Source organism: Nasonia vitripennis, unplaced genomic scaffold (genome assembly GCF_009193385.2).
Source record: "Nasonia vitripennis strain AsymCx unplaced genomic scaffold, Nvit_psr_1.1 unplaced0148, whole genome shotgun sequence".
Lineage (NCBI taxonomy): Eukaryota > Metazoa > Arthropoda > Insecta > Hymenoptera > Pteromalidae > Nasonia > Nasonia vitripennis.
The window spans coordinates 1,150,907-1,168,572 of record NW_022279927.1 but is presented as its reverse complement, the minus strand read 5'-3'; the positions used below and the strand labels follow the sequence as shown (position 1 = coordinate 1,168,572).

The window sequence follows — 17,666 nt, the reverse complement described above, 5'->3', positions numbered from 1 at the left end:
AACAAAGTGTATGCTGCAGCAACATACCTAACCAATCAACCGCTATATCAATTGCACAATATCACACTATCCCACGATTGGTTACAATCGCAAAGCAACGGCGAAAATAATGCTCAGAATCATAATAACAATGATATTAATATTTTCATCGATAATAATGAAAATCCCGTTGATCACAATGACAATAATAATGACATTGTTATGAATGATGATACAAATGCTGTTGCTAACATGGACAATTGGGATAAAACGACAAACGACGAACCGATAAATCCAATAGACGAAGAAACGCTTTTATTGGAAGAATTCACAGCAATAAAATTTGCCCCAGGTGAAAATAAACGTCCAATATCATTATTAATGAACGACGATTTAGAAGAACTGGCATTTCCAACGATCTATTGCGGTCAACGACGAACGCTAAAAACTAAGATCAGTCCAGTGCAAATAGCTAAATCGGAAGCAAGCATGTACGATCGACGTTGCGCACTCAAAATCCCAAAACTCATGTTGAGCCATTGTCCTACACGTTTACACAAATTGATTTCCAACATTAATATAAGTTTAAGAAAAAAACGCTCAACTACGAACGTAACAGTCAGCGATGCTCTAAACAACACTGTACTTGAAAAATTGATCCAACAAAACGATGGCTTCCGAATTTTACAAGTAGACCGTTCAATCCCTGCTTATTGGGAACAAAATAAAAAAAATGTTTTCAGCATGATGCGCCAACATGGTCTACCACAAGTATTTTTAACAGTTTCAGCAGCAGAAATGAAATGGCCAGAACTAATCATAATGCTGAACAAAATTTTAAACAAACAAGACATAAGCGTGGAAGAATGCCAGAATTTATCATGGCAAGAAAAAATAAAACTCATCCAAAGTATCCAATCACATGTGCACGATACTACAATTATCGCATTCAAGGACTATTCAAGCTATTGAAATGCGAAAATGGAGTATTCGAACAGCACAATGTGGAAGAGTACTACTATATAATAGAATTTCAACATAGGGGCAGTCCTCATGTACATTGCATACTATGGCTAAAAGATGCTCCCCACTTTAGCCGTCATAATCCAAGTTCCATTGAAGAATGTGAACGATTTATAGACAGATTTATTACCCCGAAATATCACCTTTAATTAATTATCAAGTACACAAACATAACAACACGTGTAAGAAAAAATCATTTGGCTCAGACACGAATTTTTGTAGATTCGGATTTCCCCAAATGCCAATGACGACTACAAAAATACTTTTCCCAAAGAGCACACAAGGACTGAATAACAATCAGAAAAAAATTATAAATTCAAAGTGGACTACGATTAAAAACACAGTAGATTTGATCGCCAGAAAAGATAAAAGTACAAGCCACATAAAATCGATCAACGATTTCTTACTGCACATCGGCATGAACGAAATCGAATATATCCAGATGATTGAGTACAACCTCAAATGACCCACGATATATTTACAACGAAACGTCAACGAATTAAAAGTCAACGCATATAATAAACTGATTTTGAGTTTGATGAAATGCAACATGGATATGCAATTCATACTAGATCAATACGCTTGCATTTGTTACATAATCAATTATATAGGAAAAAGTCAACGTGGACTATCAAAATTACTGAAAGACGTTGCCGAAGAAGTGAAAAAGGGAAATTATCCCCTACAACAACAATTACGCAGTATCGTTAACGTATTTGTTAACAAAACGGAAATTTCAGCTCAAGAGATCGCTTATCATTTACTGGGCATACCCTTATCCGTCACTTCCAGACAATGTATCTACATTAACACTTCTCCCGCTAGCGAAATATGCCATTTACTAAAATCAAAACTAGAACTCCTAAAAATTTTGGAAGAAAATCCAAATTCTACCGACATTACCGAAGCTGAAATCACAGAACATTATACAAATAGACCTGGCGAAATGGAAACATGGTGTCTTGCTGATTTTGCTTCAAAATGTCAATACTCCAAAACATTGAGAAAAAAAAATTCTAATCAAGAAGACGATGATGCCGACGATGACAATGCCGAATTATATGAATTATTAGGAATTGAGAAGAATAAAACTTTGAAATTGAAAAACAACGATGGCTATGTTTACGAACGAAAATCTTACAAAATCATAAGATACCGAAATTATAGTGTCTTACAAGATGAAGCCAATTTTTACAGAGAAAAATTGATGCTCTTTACTCATTGGCTCATTGGAGAAATGAAAATGATATTACTAATGACGACACAGCACATATGAAAGACTTGTACACGCAAAAAATTGATGAAATTAAAATAAATAGAATAAAGTATATTTATAAAGATACGATAGAAGAAGAAATCAACGATGCAGTGCAAGATGTACAAAATGATTTGAACGATCCAACAAACGACGATAATAACCAAAATAACCCGAACGATAGATCAAATCGCGTTGAAGGTTTGGCTATCTACGAGATCGAATAAGCAAAAGTTGATATCGGTACTGAGATGCCTAATAATTTCAACACAACTGAAATTGTGCAAAATATAAACTTACCACGCCAAATTTCAAACGACGAATATTATGCGTTAATTAGGCAACTAAATGACAAATAATATAGATATCACCATGATTTCGTATATAATTTGAGAAATAATCCTGATGAAAAAATCTATCACTTCATCAATGGAGGTGCTGGAGTAGGTAAAAGCAAATTAATAGAAGCGTTGATACAAATGATAGTAAGACATTACAATTCGATTCCTGGAAATGACCCAAACAATGTACATGTACTTTTGTGCGCTTACACCAGTAAAGCGGCCTTTAATATCAAAGGAATTACATTACACTCAACGTTTCACTTACCCGTGAACAACGATGTAATGACTTCTTTGCCACCCGAAACACTTAATACAATAAGTACAAAATTATCACATTTAAAATACCTGATAATCGACGAAATTTCAATGGTAGGACGAAGGACGTTTAATCAAATACATAAACGACTTCAAGAGATATTGCATTCTCAAGAAAATTTTGGAGGAATATCAATAAATGCTTTAGGCGATTTCAACCAATTACAACCTGTAATGGATGGTTGGATATTTGCTGTCGACAAACGTGATCCGTTATCAGTTTTAAGCGGCCCTTATTTATGGAGATTATTCTCGATATTTGAATTGGACGAGATCATGCGCCAGAGAGATGATCACAAGTTCGCAACAGCTCTCAATAACTTGGCTAATGGAACGTTGGATGACTCAGTGAATGATCTGTTCAAATCAAGGGAAATTCAAACGCTCATTCAAAATCAATGCAATCCTCCACGAGACTCTATTCATTTATTCCATACCAACGAACAAAAAGATGCATTCAATAAAATAACTTCGGAAAGTTTGGATACCGAATGTTACATGATAAAGGCGATCGATGCATGCGCAGGAAACGCCTCTGAAAAAACGAAAGCTAATTTATTGCAAAAAATTAAAAATCTACCCCCTCAAAAAACGCAAAATTTACAATACGAAATTCCGGCTAAAATAAATGCTAGATACATGATAACTGTAAACGTCGATATTGAAGATGGACTTACGAATGGCGCCTGTGGTCATCTGAGACATGTAACATGGGGACAAAACAAAAATAAAGAAAAACTAATTTTGAGAGTCTACATTGAATTCGAAGATCCGGAAGTCGGCAAAAAAGCGAGAAATCCATGGCTAAATTACATGAAAAAGAACAATATTAGTTTAAATTTTACCCCTATTGAGCGCCAAACGAGAGTGATAGCAATGAGACAAAACAGTATATACAAAATTTTAAGAAAGCAAATACCAATAACTCCTGCCGAAGGAATCACTATACACAAATCCCAAGGTAGTACGTTCAAAAATATTGTTGTTCACATAGGAAGCCGTCGTATGTGCAACAGATTAATCTATGTTGCCTTCAGTAGAGTAACTTCTCTTAACGGTTTGTTCATCGAAGGACAATACACACCTTCAAATGCAAAGCAAAACGATATCACAAAACTCGAAATTCAACGATTGAGACGAGAAAGTCCTATTCAATTTACTCTCAAATTTCCGCAAGATTTTAAAACAATAAATAACACAACCGTGATTTTCCAAAATGTTAGATCTCTAAATAAACACTTGATGGAAATTTCGAAAGATAGAGGCTTCATCAATACTGATATTTTGATTTTTGTTGAAACGTGGACACTGCCAAATGATCCACTATTTCTTGACTCTTATGCTCTTATAGCCACTAAAGATTGTGGAAATGCTAGAAAGCCTTTTGGATACGCTGTATTTGCGAAAATCGACATATTATCAAACAATTACGTAAATCAATTTTATGATAAATCTTTCGAACAATTAATAAACGTTGCTGGCATTTATATAAACAACACAGCTGTAAAATTCGTTTATAACAAAACTAACGCGCCATTCAATCAATTACAACTTATGATTATTGAAGCACACGCATCAGCAAAAAATTATAATAAATCTTTTGACAATATGATCATTATTGGAGATTTTAATATAAACTTACAAGAAATTCAAAATCCCCAAGTAAAACAACTAAACTATTTATTATCAGAATTGAAATTTATACACGCAACACCTGACAATCATCCATCTACCATACATGGTACACAAACTGATTATTGTTTTTCATTATCAAATCGCATACAAGCTAATTATTATGAAAACATATTCAGTGATCACAAAGCTATATGGTTTCCATTGTAAAAGCATGCCAACAACATTTTATATGCATGTTGAAAATTATTTGCACGTGAATGAATAAAAGCATAAAAAAAATAATATGAAACGAAAAAAAAAAAATATGAAGAAATACTAAATGATCACAAAAGCCATAAAGATTCAATTATAAAAGAGCATGTTATTTTATAACTATGAATCGAATACAAATAGATAACGCATGTTAGTACAAAATCAGGCCATTGAACTGCCATAAATAATTCTATAAACTATTAAAAATATTGTATAAAAATTACAAAGATTCCAACAAAATTACTCCTTTATTTCATTGAAATTTATTCTTCAGTAGTATAATAAATAAACTGATTTTGTGCTTACAACCAAGACGTACTATCAAAATATTGAGACGAGTCCGTTTATTTTAAATTATGAAATAAGAAAAATTTACAAAAACAAGGCGCATCAAAACATTAATTTAAAACGTGAAACAATGAATTTTATTTGATAATTCATTGATTTATTTAATTTCTTTAATTTATTTCCACCAATACTTATTTGACATCGTCGTATTATCTTAATTAATTTCAAATAATGGTCAAATAATACGTTTTCAATAAATGTTTTGTACAAGACGTACTATCACCATAAATAATAAGTGAATGGCTTTAAACAAATTGCATGAAAAAAATTGTTTTTTGTTTCAAATCTAAAAATGTTTTTTTTTTTCTATATAGATCACATTATTAAATCAAACAGGAAAATAAACAATCGATTTGAATCGAACCCACAAGGCAATATTACGAAGAATCTTCTGTACTTTGCAGCTTTCACTTAGGTCAATGAAGAGATCCCTCATGAAAAATATCGTGCGATTTATCACGCGATTATTTGTGCGATTAGTCGCGCAAATGGTCGCGCGACTGATCACGCGTAATAATGAAACTTTTTTTTGCACGATTAGTCGCGCGATATCCGGAAAAATTCTGTAATTTTTTTTTATAGAGTATAAATTACATTCTGATAAGATTTTTTTTATAGAGTATAAATTACATTCTGATAAGATTTTTTTTTATAGAGTATAAATTACATTCTGATAAGATATTTTATATAACCATATGTTTTTTACATATTTTTTAAATTATAGGTATAAATATATGTGTGTGTGCATGTGTGTGCTATTCAAAATTTGTAAAAAAACGGTTCAGTTTACATATCTTTGTGAAAAAGTAAGTAATATATTAAGTAAGTCTACTCAATGTTTCAGTTTGTTTAGAAACGTTAAATGATTTACATGCATCGCAACCGCCAAACTTGACACTCCAGAAAACTATACATTCTCAAAACTCACAACGCGTAAATGAACTTGACAATTTATCAGATATGTTACCATCTGATACAGAGTCACATCAATATGCAGCATCCTCTATGCAAGACACAGCAGCATTGTCTCCTCCTAAGTATAAATTCAAAAATCGGTTTCAGCACAGATCTTTATGTCAACAACATAAAAATCAATCACAAGGTAAAGAAACAACTGTCAGTGCTAATGTAAATAGTGAGAATGCTGGTGAAAGTGCTGTTGGCATAGATGATAACGATACAGATGATGAATTAGGGGGATTAGATCTTAGCAATTTAAATAATCTTGCTGCGAATAACGCTGATATACATGACATTACTGCTGCAGATGTTGACGCTAGAGATGATGGTGCTAATTAATTAGGAGGTTTTAATCTAAGCAATGTTCGTGCAAATAACGTTGCACAAAATCTTGCTGCAAATAACGCTGCTCCAAATAACATTGCTGCTAAAGATGTTGACGCTAGAAATGATGGCGCTGATGGACCAGACAATATTGTTAATGGAGAAAATGACGATGTTATTCAAGAAGAGATTGATGACGAAGAACAGTTAGAGGATAATATAGAAAATGAAGCAGATAATAACCAGAATCGTGGTAATGGTAAGTTATTACTGTTTTATTCAATTATATTGTTTAAAATTCCAAGTTTGCATGTTAGCTAATTTTGGGTGCGTTCTGCATGTAAGTATATCGTAGGGTATATAATATAAGTGCACGTATTTGAGTATAGTACTATCAATAATACTACTTTATTTATTTATTAAAAATTTACAAGTAAAGAGACCTTTTTAAAACTTAAGGTATTACTGTCGCTACGTCTCTAGTCAAAATAAGCTTACTTTTTATTTCTTGTCTATTCACAATATTTACTTTGCTAAAGAAGCTGCATAATTAAACATACATAATATTAAATGATTCTATTCGTCTTAATTATTAATTAAACTTCCATACAGAAGCTGATTTGACTTATTCTTTGAGGTTAAATGTAACTTTTGTGCTTTCAATCAATTCTTTCTATTACTTATAGCTACCTAATCATAGTTTTTAAAAATGATAAACATTCTTAAAATATTTATCTTTTATTACAACATATATTTTCATATCTGAACAGTATTTAGTTAACGACGGTACTACCTTAAAATATTTATAAATTGAGTTGCTATGACATTATATATTTGAAAGTTTTAATTATTTATTATAGATGGGAACCAGAAACGTAAAACCATTAAAATGAAAGATTTTATATTAAATTGTGTAAACTATTACAAAGCAAAAGAAGGCCATGGTTTTGATGAAAGACAAAAAAGATATACAATAGAAAATGATGAGGTTAGTTAATAAAAAAAATTTTTTTAAATGCGCTTAAAGTATTTAGTGCTACTTATTTTGTATTTATTTAAATATCTTATACAGTTCTTTATTTGAGAAAAATGTATGCGTACAATAAAAAAAAAAATATTTATTTCAACATTTGATATAAGAATTAAAAACTTGCGACGGCAATAATCTTATTCAAATCAATTTATAACTGTGTTAAATTTTTAAGACTTTTAGGTTAATGATATTAAAATAAAATATTTTATTTCATTGAATTAATTTTTTATATCAATGATTTTTAGATATATCTTGGAGAAAACAAAAGTGTACAAGTATTGGAATGGGAGATGAGCCTTGAGTGACCACCCATATTCCTTGTTCAAAGTGCACTACATTTATGGGACATTAAAGAGTTTGCTAACAGAGCCTTTGAAATTCACGATGACATGAAGAATATTCCAGGAAGATTACCAATAAAACTTATCGAAAGAAATCTTCTGCGATTATTAATAAGTATAATCTACTTTTTTATATAATTCGCATATAAAATTTTTTGATTCTATTACAGATTTTATATTGTAGGTTTATACCATGATTATTTGAAACGTAATAGGTGTTTAGATCATGAGTCAAAAGCATCGTACTTGTTAAAAGCAACATACACATTAAGAAATAAAATGAGAATATTGAGGTCACAGGAGAAGAAGGCTAGAACACCACGTAATGCACAAAATGCAAGACGGAGGCTCAGTTATAACAGCATTGAATAACTTTACTTTTTCTTGGTGTATAACAAATTATCACGTTATTTTTGTAAGACTTCAAATAATTTTAAAAGTATTGAAGATCAGTGATACATTTGTTTTAGATCATCAGAAGAATTTATGTCGTTATTGGTTACATAACCTAGATACCTAAAAGATAAGCTTAGTAAATTTAGTACATTTGTAATTGAACATGTTTATAGTGATTGTTACTGATCATTTTATTTCATCCTACTCTGGATGTAATAATACCTTGACTAACATATTTTTAATAATGTAACAAATGTAATTTGTTGAAAAAAATATGTATTTGGTACGTCTTAAAGTCGTATTTTGTATGCTAAATTTGCAATTGGTATTGCAAATGTATTTTATAGAAATGCTGTGCGGATAATAATAGATTATATGGCTATGTATATGTTATTAAGGATTCAATTAAAATTAACATAAGTTTTAAAAGTAAAATAACAATTAACATACACATATAATCTATTTTTGATGTTGTTGTATACCTGGTATTTCCTTTAATGGCTTCGATCAGATATAAAAAGTATTGTTTGATAACATTTATAATTATTAGGACCAAATATTGTTACATACCTAAGTAAAAATTTTCAAAACGTATATATGCACATTATATACAAAAAATATTATTTATATTTAAAAAAAAGAGAGATTAAATAATTCATTTTATTTTGTGGTTACTTAAAAACAAAAAAGAAAAAGATTAAGACTGTCTATGGTTATTAAATGTAATAACTAAATGTATATAACCAAAGATAGTGATACTTAGAAGTTGAAATCAAATTCTGTAAAAACATTGTTATTAATTTTATTTTTATGAGTTATCATTAATTGTGAAACCAAAAATCTAAATAATAAGTTTCATTATTTATTTAAATTTATTGATGTTCTAAATACTTTACAAATAAACAAACATTTTTCAAAATTTACTGGATTTATTTTTTTTTCAAATTTATATTAGATGATTTTGATCCGGGGACGACATATAAGTGGTCGTAGAATAATAACAATTTTATTTTTAATAACTATACCTGCCACATTTAGTGCAAAACACCCATATGGACATGAAATTCCTACGGCTACCTATATGTCGCCCCGCACTATTTGGCCCTTATGTTAATTTATACACATATTTTCAATGATAAGCAGATTAGAATTTAACAATTTGTAACATAAAAAAAAATTACAGAATTTTTCCGGATATCGCGCGATTAGTCGCGCAACTAATCGTGCAAAAAAAGTTTCATTTTTACGCGTGATCAGTCGCGCGACTATTTGCGCGACTAATCGCGCGATAAATCGTGCAAATAATCGCGTGATAAATCGCGCGATATTTTTCAGTAGGGTTGGATTATTTTTTAGGGCATGCGAGTCTGATACTTAACCAACTCGGTACTAGAACCGAGTGCAACTCACCCCTAGGTCCGTAATAGGGTTGGTTGGATTATTTCTTAAGGCATACCAATCGGTTACTCGAGCAACTCGGTAACGAAACCGACATCCGTACGGTGCGAGTGCGTAGCGCGAGCACCATGGGAATCCGGTCGAGCGCTTAGCGCGAGCAGCGTTCGGTCGTGCCTTATATGCAAAACGCGAGCGCTTTGCGATGCAAGGCATGCAAGCCACAGCGGCCTTTCGGCCGCGTGTGGCACGCTAGTTTTTATTTACATTGTAATGAGTTGAGCACCGCGGCTAACTCGTAGCGGTATGAGTACCGCTGTGCCGCGACGAAACAGGGTAGACTCACGCGCGCGAAGAAAAACACGTGCGAATATGAGAATAAGAGCGAGAGAGATAGAGAGAGCGAGCGCGCGGGCTAATCCTTCAGGTGCGCGCTCAGATAGCTTTCGGCCTTCGGAAGGTAAACACAGGACTTCGCTCGTGATATCGTGTGCTGTGCTGTGTCCAGCGGATCGAATTGTACCTTGTATGTGCTACGCGGAGTCCGGGTATTCCTGATCTCCCTGCTTAGCGGTCCAGCAACGTCTAGTTCTGCAGTCTATCTGGGATCAGGAGCGTCGGCGACGAGTTCGTGAAGGTTTGTGTGGCGCGCAGTGACTGTGATAGTGTGTATGAAAGTGTGTATCACCCGTGCGAGGGTGATCCGGCGCGCGCGACCTTCACGGCGATATAATCGTGTGAGCGCGATTATTCCAGCGTCGCGGCGAGTCGCGAAGTTGTAGGCGACTCGCGTATTATTATTGTTCTTTTAGATTTGTAAACTCACGGTTTCGACGCGATAGTGAAATACAACTTAGCCTGATTATTTTACGTACTCGTTCGTAATTTCTAAACCTCGCTCGTTTACTTCCGAATCCTGTTCCTTCCTACGAATACCGCCGCCTCCGCGGGCGTTATTTATTAGTACTTATCTAACGCAGTTGAGCAGCCGATCACGCGCTAGGTGGCGCGTAGACCCAGCAAAACAGAAGCAGCTGAGAGAGCTGCATGCAATGGAGGTGTTTCGCGGGCGTAGAGGAGTCCTCCGCCGCATCGAGGGGAACACGACCCAGTCGTTTAACACGTTATTCGTTGATCGAATTTACACCCCGTTACAACATTTATAATATAACGTAAATTGTAGGATTATAACAATCATAACACTTATATTCTGTACTAAAATGTAATACATAATACAATATTTACATTTGTATTAAATGATAACGATATCTTAAATCTCTAGCGATAAAGAAAGAAGATAAAAACAACTAAAGTAAAAAGTTATGAACTGCAGTCATCTGCAGAAAAATATCGGAATTAAAACACAGACAACAGTAATCTTTTGTTGTCTAGCAGAAAAATGTCGGAATTAAAACACAGACAACAGTAATCTTTTGTTGTCTTCAGTTTTATTCAGTTCGCTAGATTCTTCAGTTTTATTTTTTTTAGGTATACATTTTTACGATTTTAAAAATAAATAAAAAAACAAATACAACAGACAATAACTATCAATAAGTAAAGACAACAGTTTTTTCATTGTTCAAAGCAGTTTTCTTTATTTTTTAATTGTTGTCTTTTACATTCACTAGTTATTTCAATTCAATTGAAACAGCTATATTCGGATTTCTACATATTTTTCTTAACTTTTCTAAAACACGCCTTTAATAGCATAATAGAATCTAATTAACTGTTGAAATCTATTGTAATCTGGTGCCATCCGCAGTATAAACTAAGAAAAAGTAAAAAAATCTAATAATACCTGTAAATAACTGTTGTTTTTGTCTCCATTCCGACATTCTTCTGCTAAAAGATTCTGTTTTCTTTAGTTATCTTCTGTTTTAGTTTGAATTCTTCGGATAAAAACTCTTATGTGCAGAATTTGTGTTGCACAATGGATCAATATAAGTATGGAAAATTATGTATTTTTTATACAAAATCATATTTTATATCCTTAAATTAAGATCAATTAATTTCATTATCGTTATATTTAATCCCTATCTCCGCTACGCTCCGCGTACGTTCAAGCTCATTTTTCGCCCCCTGTATCGGAAAATAACGTTTAATACACATGTCAAAAGTTGATTTTTAAAATTTTATAATTAGATAAAATTCAGTTTTCGATAATCAAATCACACTTTATTTGAAATATTTCTCAGAATACTTCAATGCGTCTATTTTTTAATACAGTTTTACTATTTAAAAAATAATTTTTAATCATAACAAACTTTATAAGTGTATTTTAGAAGTAAATCTAATAGAGCAGTATACCTAATACCTATAGTACGGATCTGATTTGAGATTTATCAATAGGGATGACCATAGATAATTGATGAAATCGTTAAAATATTAAAAATTCACATCAGCTTGGAGTATGCAGTTGCATGGCTCGCGGGAATATATATATATATATATATATATATATATATATATATATATATATACATACATTTGTATAACATCCCTGGCGAAAAAACCACGTGATTTATCACATGATTATTCGCGCGATAAATCACTCAATTTCTCACGTGATATATCACGTGATTATTTGACGTGATATATCACGTTAGAAATCACTCGGTAAGTTTAAATATTTGTTTATATTGATATAAATTGTTTATTTTTCATCTTAACTAATTATAAAATAGTTGATGATATTGATAATTCACATAAATAATTCGCAATAAAATAGAAAAAAAAATTTTCCCTGACCAAGACTTTAACATCTGCCCTCCACTTGACAATTCAATGTCTTACTACCTGAGCTATTTGTACTGTTGCAAATTGCAAACACCTAATCTAATCATACACAAAAATATATTTATATTCATCATAGATTATACACATACAGCATATATTAATTATTATTATTCAATTATTATTATTCGATTCTTCGGCTTAGGCGGAATCTAAAACAATAATACAGAATTGCTCCTCTTTTGTGTTCTTTGAGTCGTGTAAAATCTTGTATCAATGTTTTACGAGTGTTGAAATGGTTAATTACGTGATTCTTCTTATCTCAGTGATAATTGGTTTTGTGTCCGAGTAAAAATGATATCTTTTTGAGTTTTGTGAGTGAAAATTGAGCATATATTTGTATTTTCTCATTAATTTTTATATTAAATTAAACTTTTTGATCCTTGTAAATCTTTTGCTTGGCGATAATTTAAAATGATCGTTGTTAATTTGTGATGGAGAAGTAAAAGAAAAGAAAGAATAAGTTTAATTGAACAATGAAAACATTGATGTCGTGATTATTGTTATTTTAATTGTAATAAAATTACTAAAATGGCTCTGTTTATCATTCAAAATAGTAGTATTTAAATATATGTGAAACCCAACAAAGATTTTCCCGCATATTTGAGGATTATTGAATTTTTTTTTTTTTTTTTGGCGAGGTAGAATTTTTGGATTTTTTCGAATTACAGTAGTTATATCACACGATTTTCGTAGTAGACAAGATTTTGCTTAATACTGATTCTCGCTTGCCTATGCATAAAATCGACATATGTATGATATACATATCATTGCCATCGGGGCGCAAGCGCATATCTATATAATCGCCATCAGGGCGTTAGCGTTTATATCTAGTATTGCTATGAAGCTGCTACCGAGTTTCTTGGTACACTCTTATAGATCTCAGTGTATCTTGAGGCGAGTTTATCTTTTGATTATATTTTCTTCTTAAACTTAGTTTCTTTGAATGTAGATTTCAACAATTATTTTTCTAGTACTTTTTTTTTTAATTTTTATCTCACTTGTTTAATCGTTTAACGCTAATACTGTAATTATGCGTTATGTTAATTTGAATAGAATAAAATAGGATCATACTTTATACTTAAACTATATTTAACATATATCATTTAATTAATTTAGACTTAAGTCTTTTCTAGTTCAATGTGTGATATACGTACGCGATTCATATGCACTACTTTATACTTATTAATTTTTAGTTGTATCTTAATATTACCATTACGCAGTATATCTAAGACTAAATAGGGACCTTTGTACAAGTCTTTTAGCTTATGAATTTTTCCTCCTTTGAGTAGCCAAATTTAATCGCCAACCTTAAAATCTTGTGGATTAGCACTTCTGTCATAATAATATTTTGCACGCCATTTGGCTGCTATTCATTTTTCTCGCTCAATTTCTTGAATGTTATTCAATCTTGTTGTTAATTCGATAATATAATCGGCATAAGTCGGAAGTCTGTCCTCTGCTTCGAGTGAGTCTCTCGACGGGAAGCGAGCCAATCTTCCGAAAACTAACTCGTAGGGCGTGTGTTGTGCCGTTTCGTGTACGGACGTATTATACGAAAAAGCAGCCATTTCTAGCCACTAGTCCCATTGTTCGTCTTGCGAGATAAATTGTTTCAAATATTCGCTTAGTATATGGTGACTTATTCTGAATCTTTTTTTCCTACTCGTTTCATTAGACTGCTCAAGAAGTTTGTACCTATCAGTCGAAATCGCGATAGAAGCGCCAAAAGTGCAGATAAAACGTTTTATTAGCGCATCGGCGACCGATCGCGCCGTGGCGTCCTTAAATGCATTAGTGAGTGAGTATTTAGTCAAACAGCATTGTATCGTTAATATGTTCGTGAAAACGGACCAACCAGGACGAGGGCGACCTTTTCAAAGTTGAACAGGCGTATTTGTGATAACCATATTTCTTTAATTGACACGGCAAACATTTTTGAATATACATCTGTATATCGATTCTCATATTTTCCCAGTAGAAATTTTGTTTGATGCGCTTATAAGTTTTATTCACACCCTTATGTCCGCCGATAGCAGAATAATGAGACTCTTCTATAATCTTTGCGCGCTCGCTTAAACTTGGATAAGTAATAGTACCTTAACAAATTATTATTTTAACTTACGATCCCATTAGAGTGCTTCGAATCTTATCAATCACATCGTCTCATCGTACATTTTTAATCGAGACACTTTTTGCAAGACTAATCGATTTGATTTGTCCTTTTAAGATAAATGATTTTAATTGTTTTAAACCGGAAACTAAATTCTCTGCGATTTTCGAGATACTCTCGCGTTCAAGTGTAAAATTATGATAAAATGTCGTTTGTTGCTTTTGGCATTATTCTTAACTCTCCCGCAGTCAATTCGTGTAATCGCAGTACTTCCTTGCGACTCTCTAGAAGTCGTGCTCCTTCGTCGCAGGGCTGATGCATGAAGGATAAAAAATATAAATAATTATCCTTGGGCATCGACAGCGGCTTTCGGATCTCAGCAAACATTTTGCCATAACTTTTATAACGCTTTTGTGTATTTGGATTTATAACAGAATCGTTGTCTTCATGATTAATCGTGGTTTCTTGATCTTGATCACTGACATTACGTGTACCAATATAGTCGAGATTAATTATTTGTAACGAACTTTGATTGCTGACAGATAATTCATAAGTTTTTTTTGTTCGTTCGGGTCTCGGCGTGTTTCTCAATAGTCTTATTAGTAGATACGTTATCATTTTCTTCTGATCTCTCCTTCCCCCTAAGTTCCTTAGTCCCCTTATTTGCATTGGGAAATTTCTTTCGATTTTTCTGTAATCAGGCCGACTTAATTTCCCCGCGCGCGTACGCGTCATTCGTCCTGTTGCAGCTTCCGTGGCTGTTGACTCTAGGGGTGATTGGTCCCCGTTTTCAACTCGAGTTTCTGCACGACTTTCTGTACTTTTGTGAATAAGCATTACTGATTCCGTATTCTCTTCGACTGGATTTTGAGAGAGTGCGTCAGCATTAAGATTGATTCGGCCTGGTTTGTTGACGACTTCAAAATCGCAATCCGACAATTTAAGCCTCCATCGTGTTGCACGTGAATCAGGATCTCGAGAGTCTTTCCACCAACATAGTGGCAAATGATTTGTGCAAACGATAAATTTCATACCTAATAAATAGTGTCTGAAATGGCGAATGCCAAAAACCATAGCCAAAGCTTCTCTCGAATACGTATCGTAACGAGTTACTGCGTCATTCAGCACCCGAGAAGCATATGCAATTGGGCGATCTTGGCCTATTGTACCTTGAGAAATCACCGCTCCGATGCAAGTCAGACTGGCGTCTGTGGTGAGTATAAAGGGTTTTGAGAAGTCGGGGAAAATTAGTACAGGTTCTTTACATAGTTTCTCTCGCAGTATATCGAAAGCTGCTTGTGCTTTCTCGTTCCATTTAAAGGGTACATTTTGTTTGAGTAGATTACTTAACGTTTTCGCTATTTTTGAAAATCCGTCTATAAATCTTCGATAATAATCAGCTAGTCCCAAAAACTGGCGTATGTTTTTAACAGTTTTCGGTCGCGGAAATTTTCTTACGGTTTCTACTTTCTTAGGATCGGGATAGATTCCTTGATTGCTTATCAAATGTCCTAAGAAACTTACTTCTGTGCGGAGGAAATCACATTTATCAGGTGATAATTTAAAATTGGCGGCTTTTAATCTTTTTAATAATTTTGCGAATTTTTCGTTATGCTCTTCTACGGTTTTTGCTCAAATAATGATATCGTCAAGGTACAAGCAAACGTCTAATGGTCCAGAATCTAACTCTTTCGCGTCTTCGGACGAAACAGTGAGAGCACTTTCAGGCTTCTCTCCTTCTTCCATAGGTGTGTTATATATAATTCTATTAATGCATCGCATAAATGTCGCAGGCTTAGATGCCAACCCTTGTGGACAAACATTCCACTAATAAAATCCAGAATTCATTACAGTAAATGCAGTCTTATGTCGATCTTCCGGGTGTAATGGGATTTGATAATAGCCCGACGCGAGATCTAAAACTGTAAAATATGTTCAGCTTCCGAGTTGATCGAAAATATCTTGAATGTTCGGAAGAGGATAGTTGTCAGTTATAGTAACTTCGTTCAATTTTCGATAATCTAAAACTATTCTGTATCTTGGATTACCATGACTATCGTCTTTTTTTCTTAAACACCAAAGCGGACTATTATAATCAGAATTCGACGGTGAAATAAGTCTGTCGTCCAAAAATTATTTAATTTTTTCATTGATTGGACCCCTGTGTGCTCTTGGAGGGAAGTACGTTCCGACATTTATGGGTCGATTATCTATAGTCGGAATGCGATGCTGGATTATGTGCGTAGTAGTAAGTTTTTCCCCGGGTAAATGAAATTGTTCGTGATAAGTGTCAACAATTTACTCAATGGCTTCTCGCTCTCTTGGTTTAAGGTGTTCGAGGCGCAATAGAGCACTGACTTTTTCACTGCGGAGGATTTTGGCCGTTGCAGAGTCTATAAGCATAATACTGCAGTAGGCTCATTCCGCATTTTCGTAGGCTGGCGTGCTGGATATTATACAAAGTCTATGCACTTCGTGTTCTTGTTTTCCATAGGGATTCTGACAAACATTTAACAATTCCTCGACTCTCTCACACCCATGTAAATATTTCTCTGTTTCTTGCGAATTATCTTTTTCGAGTGATATGGAATAATTTTGATTCTTATTTTCCTTCCCTTCAGTTGTAATTATATTTTCTAACGCCTCGCTTATTGCATCGAACTTAAACACTTCGGGATTTTCGTCCTTTTTGATTGAATTGTGAAATTTACTCGGTCGAGTCTTCGAGAAAATATCTGTGAAATCCTCGTAATTATTATCTGCTGTTAACATTTTTTAAATTTTCTTTCTCAATTTTATAGACTTCGGAGTCACACATTTACTACTTTCATGCCTTTTGCGAACATTTATTTTTGAAACTTCATCGTCATTATTTATTCCTTTGATTATATTGTTACTATTATTTTCAGAATTCAGTAAATTGGATTTGAAATCGTAATATTGCTCCAGATTTTCATCTCGAAAACGCACATTTTTCTTAAGTGTGACTTTTCTGGGAATGTTTACAGTGGCCCTTGCACTTTCCTCGTCCGGTGGACGACCTGTTGGGCTTACCTCGGTTATTTGGAAGGCGTACATCGGTTCGAATTTCTCGTGTGCTTCGTCCCGAATTTTTCTCGAAATCTTCTCTTTTACTCGCGCTTTCTCTTACAAGGAAAGG

General features: G+C 33.3%; 1 protein-coding gene and 1 long non-coding RNA gene across 13 annotated transcripts in view; both read left to right on the top strand.

The window, feature by feature from the left end:
• The window catches only part of LOC107982149 (dipeptidase 1), a 662,392-nt gene that overhangs the window by 103,448 nt on the left and 541,278 nt on the right, over window positions 1-17,666 (top strand). The gene's annotated exons all lie outside the window — the stretch shown is intronic.
• On the top strand, window positions 5,912-8,706 carry LOC116418295. Of its 2 annotated transcripts, XR_004228345.1 has the most exons (5): window positions 5,912-6,253; window positions 6,419-6,694; window positions 7,296-7,423; window positions 7,714-7,924; window positions 7,994-8,706. It is a non-coding gene; the product is annotated as an uncharacterized LOC116418295 (long non-coding RNA). The 2 variants fall into 2 exon arrangements; XR_004228344.2 differs by having other exon boundaries at window positions 5,912-6,694; window positions 7,994-8,704.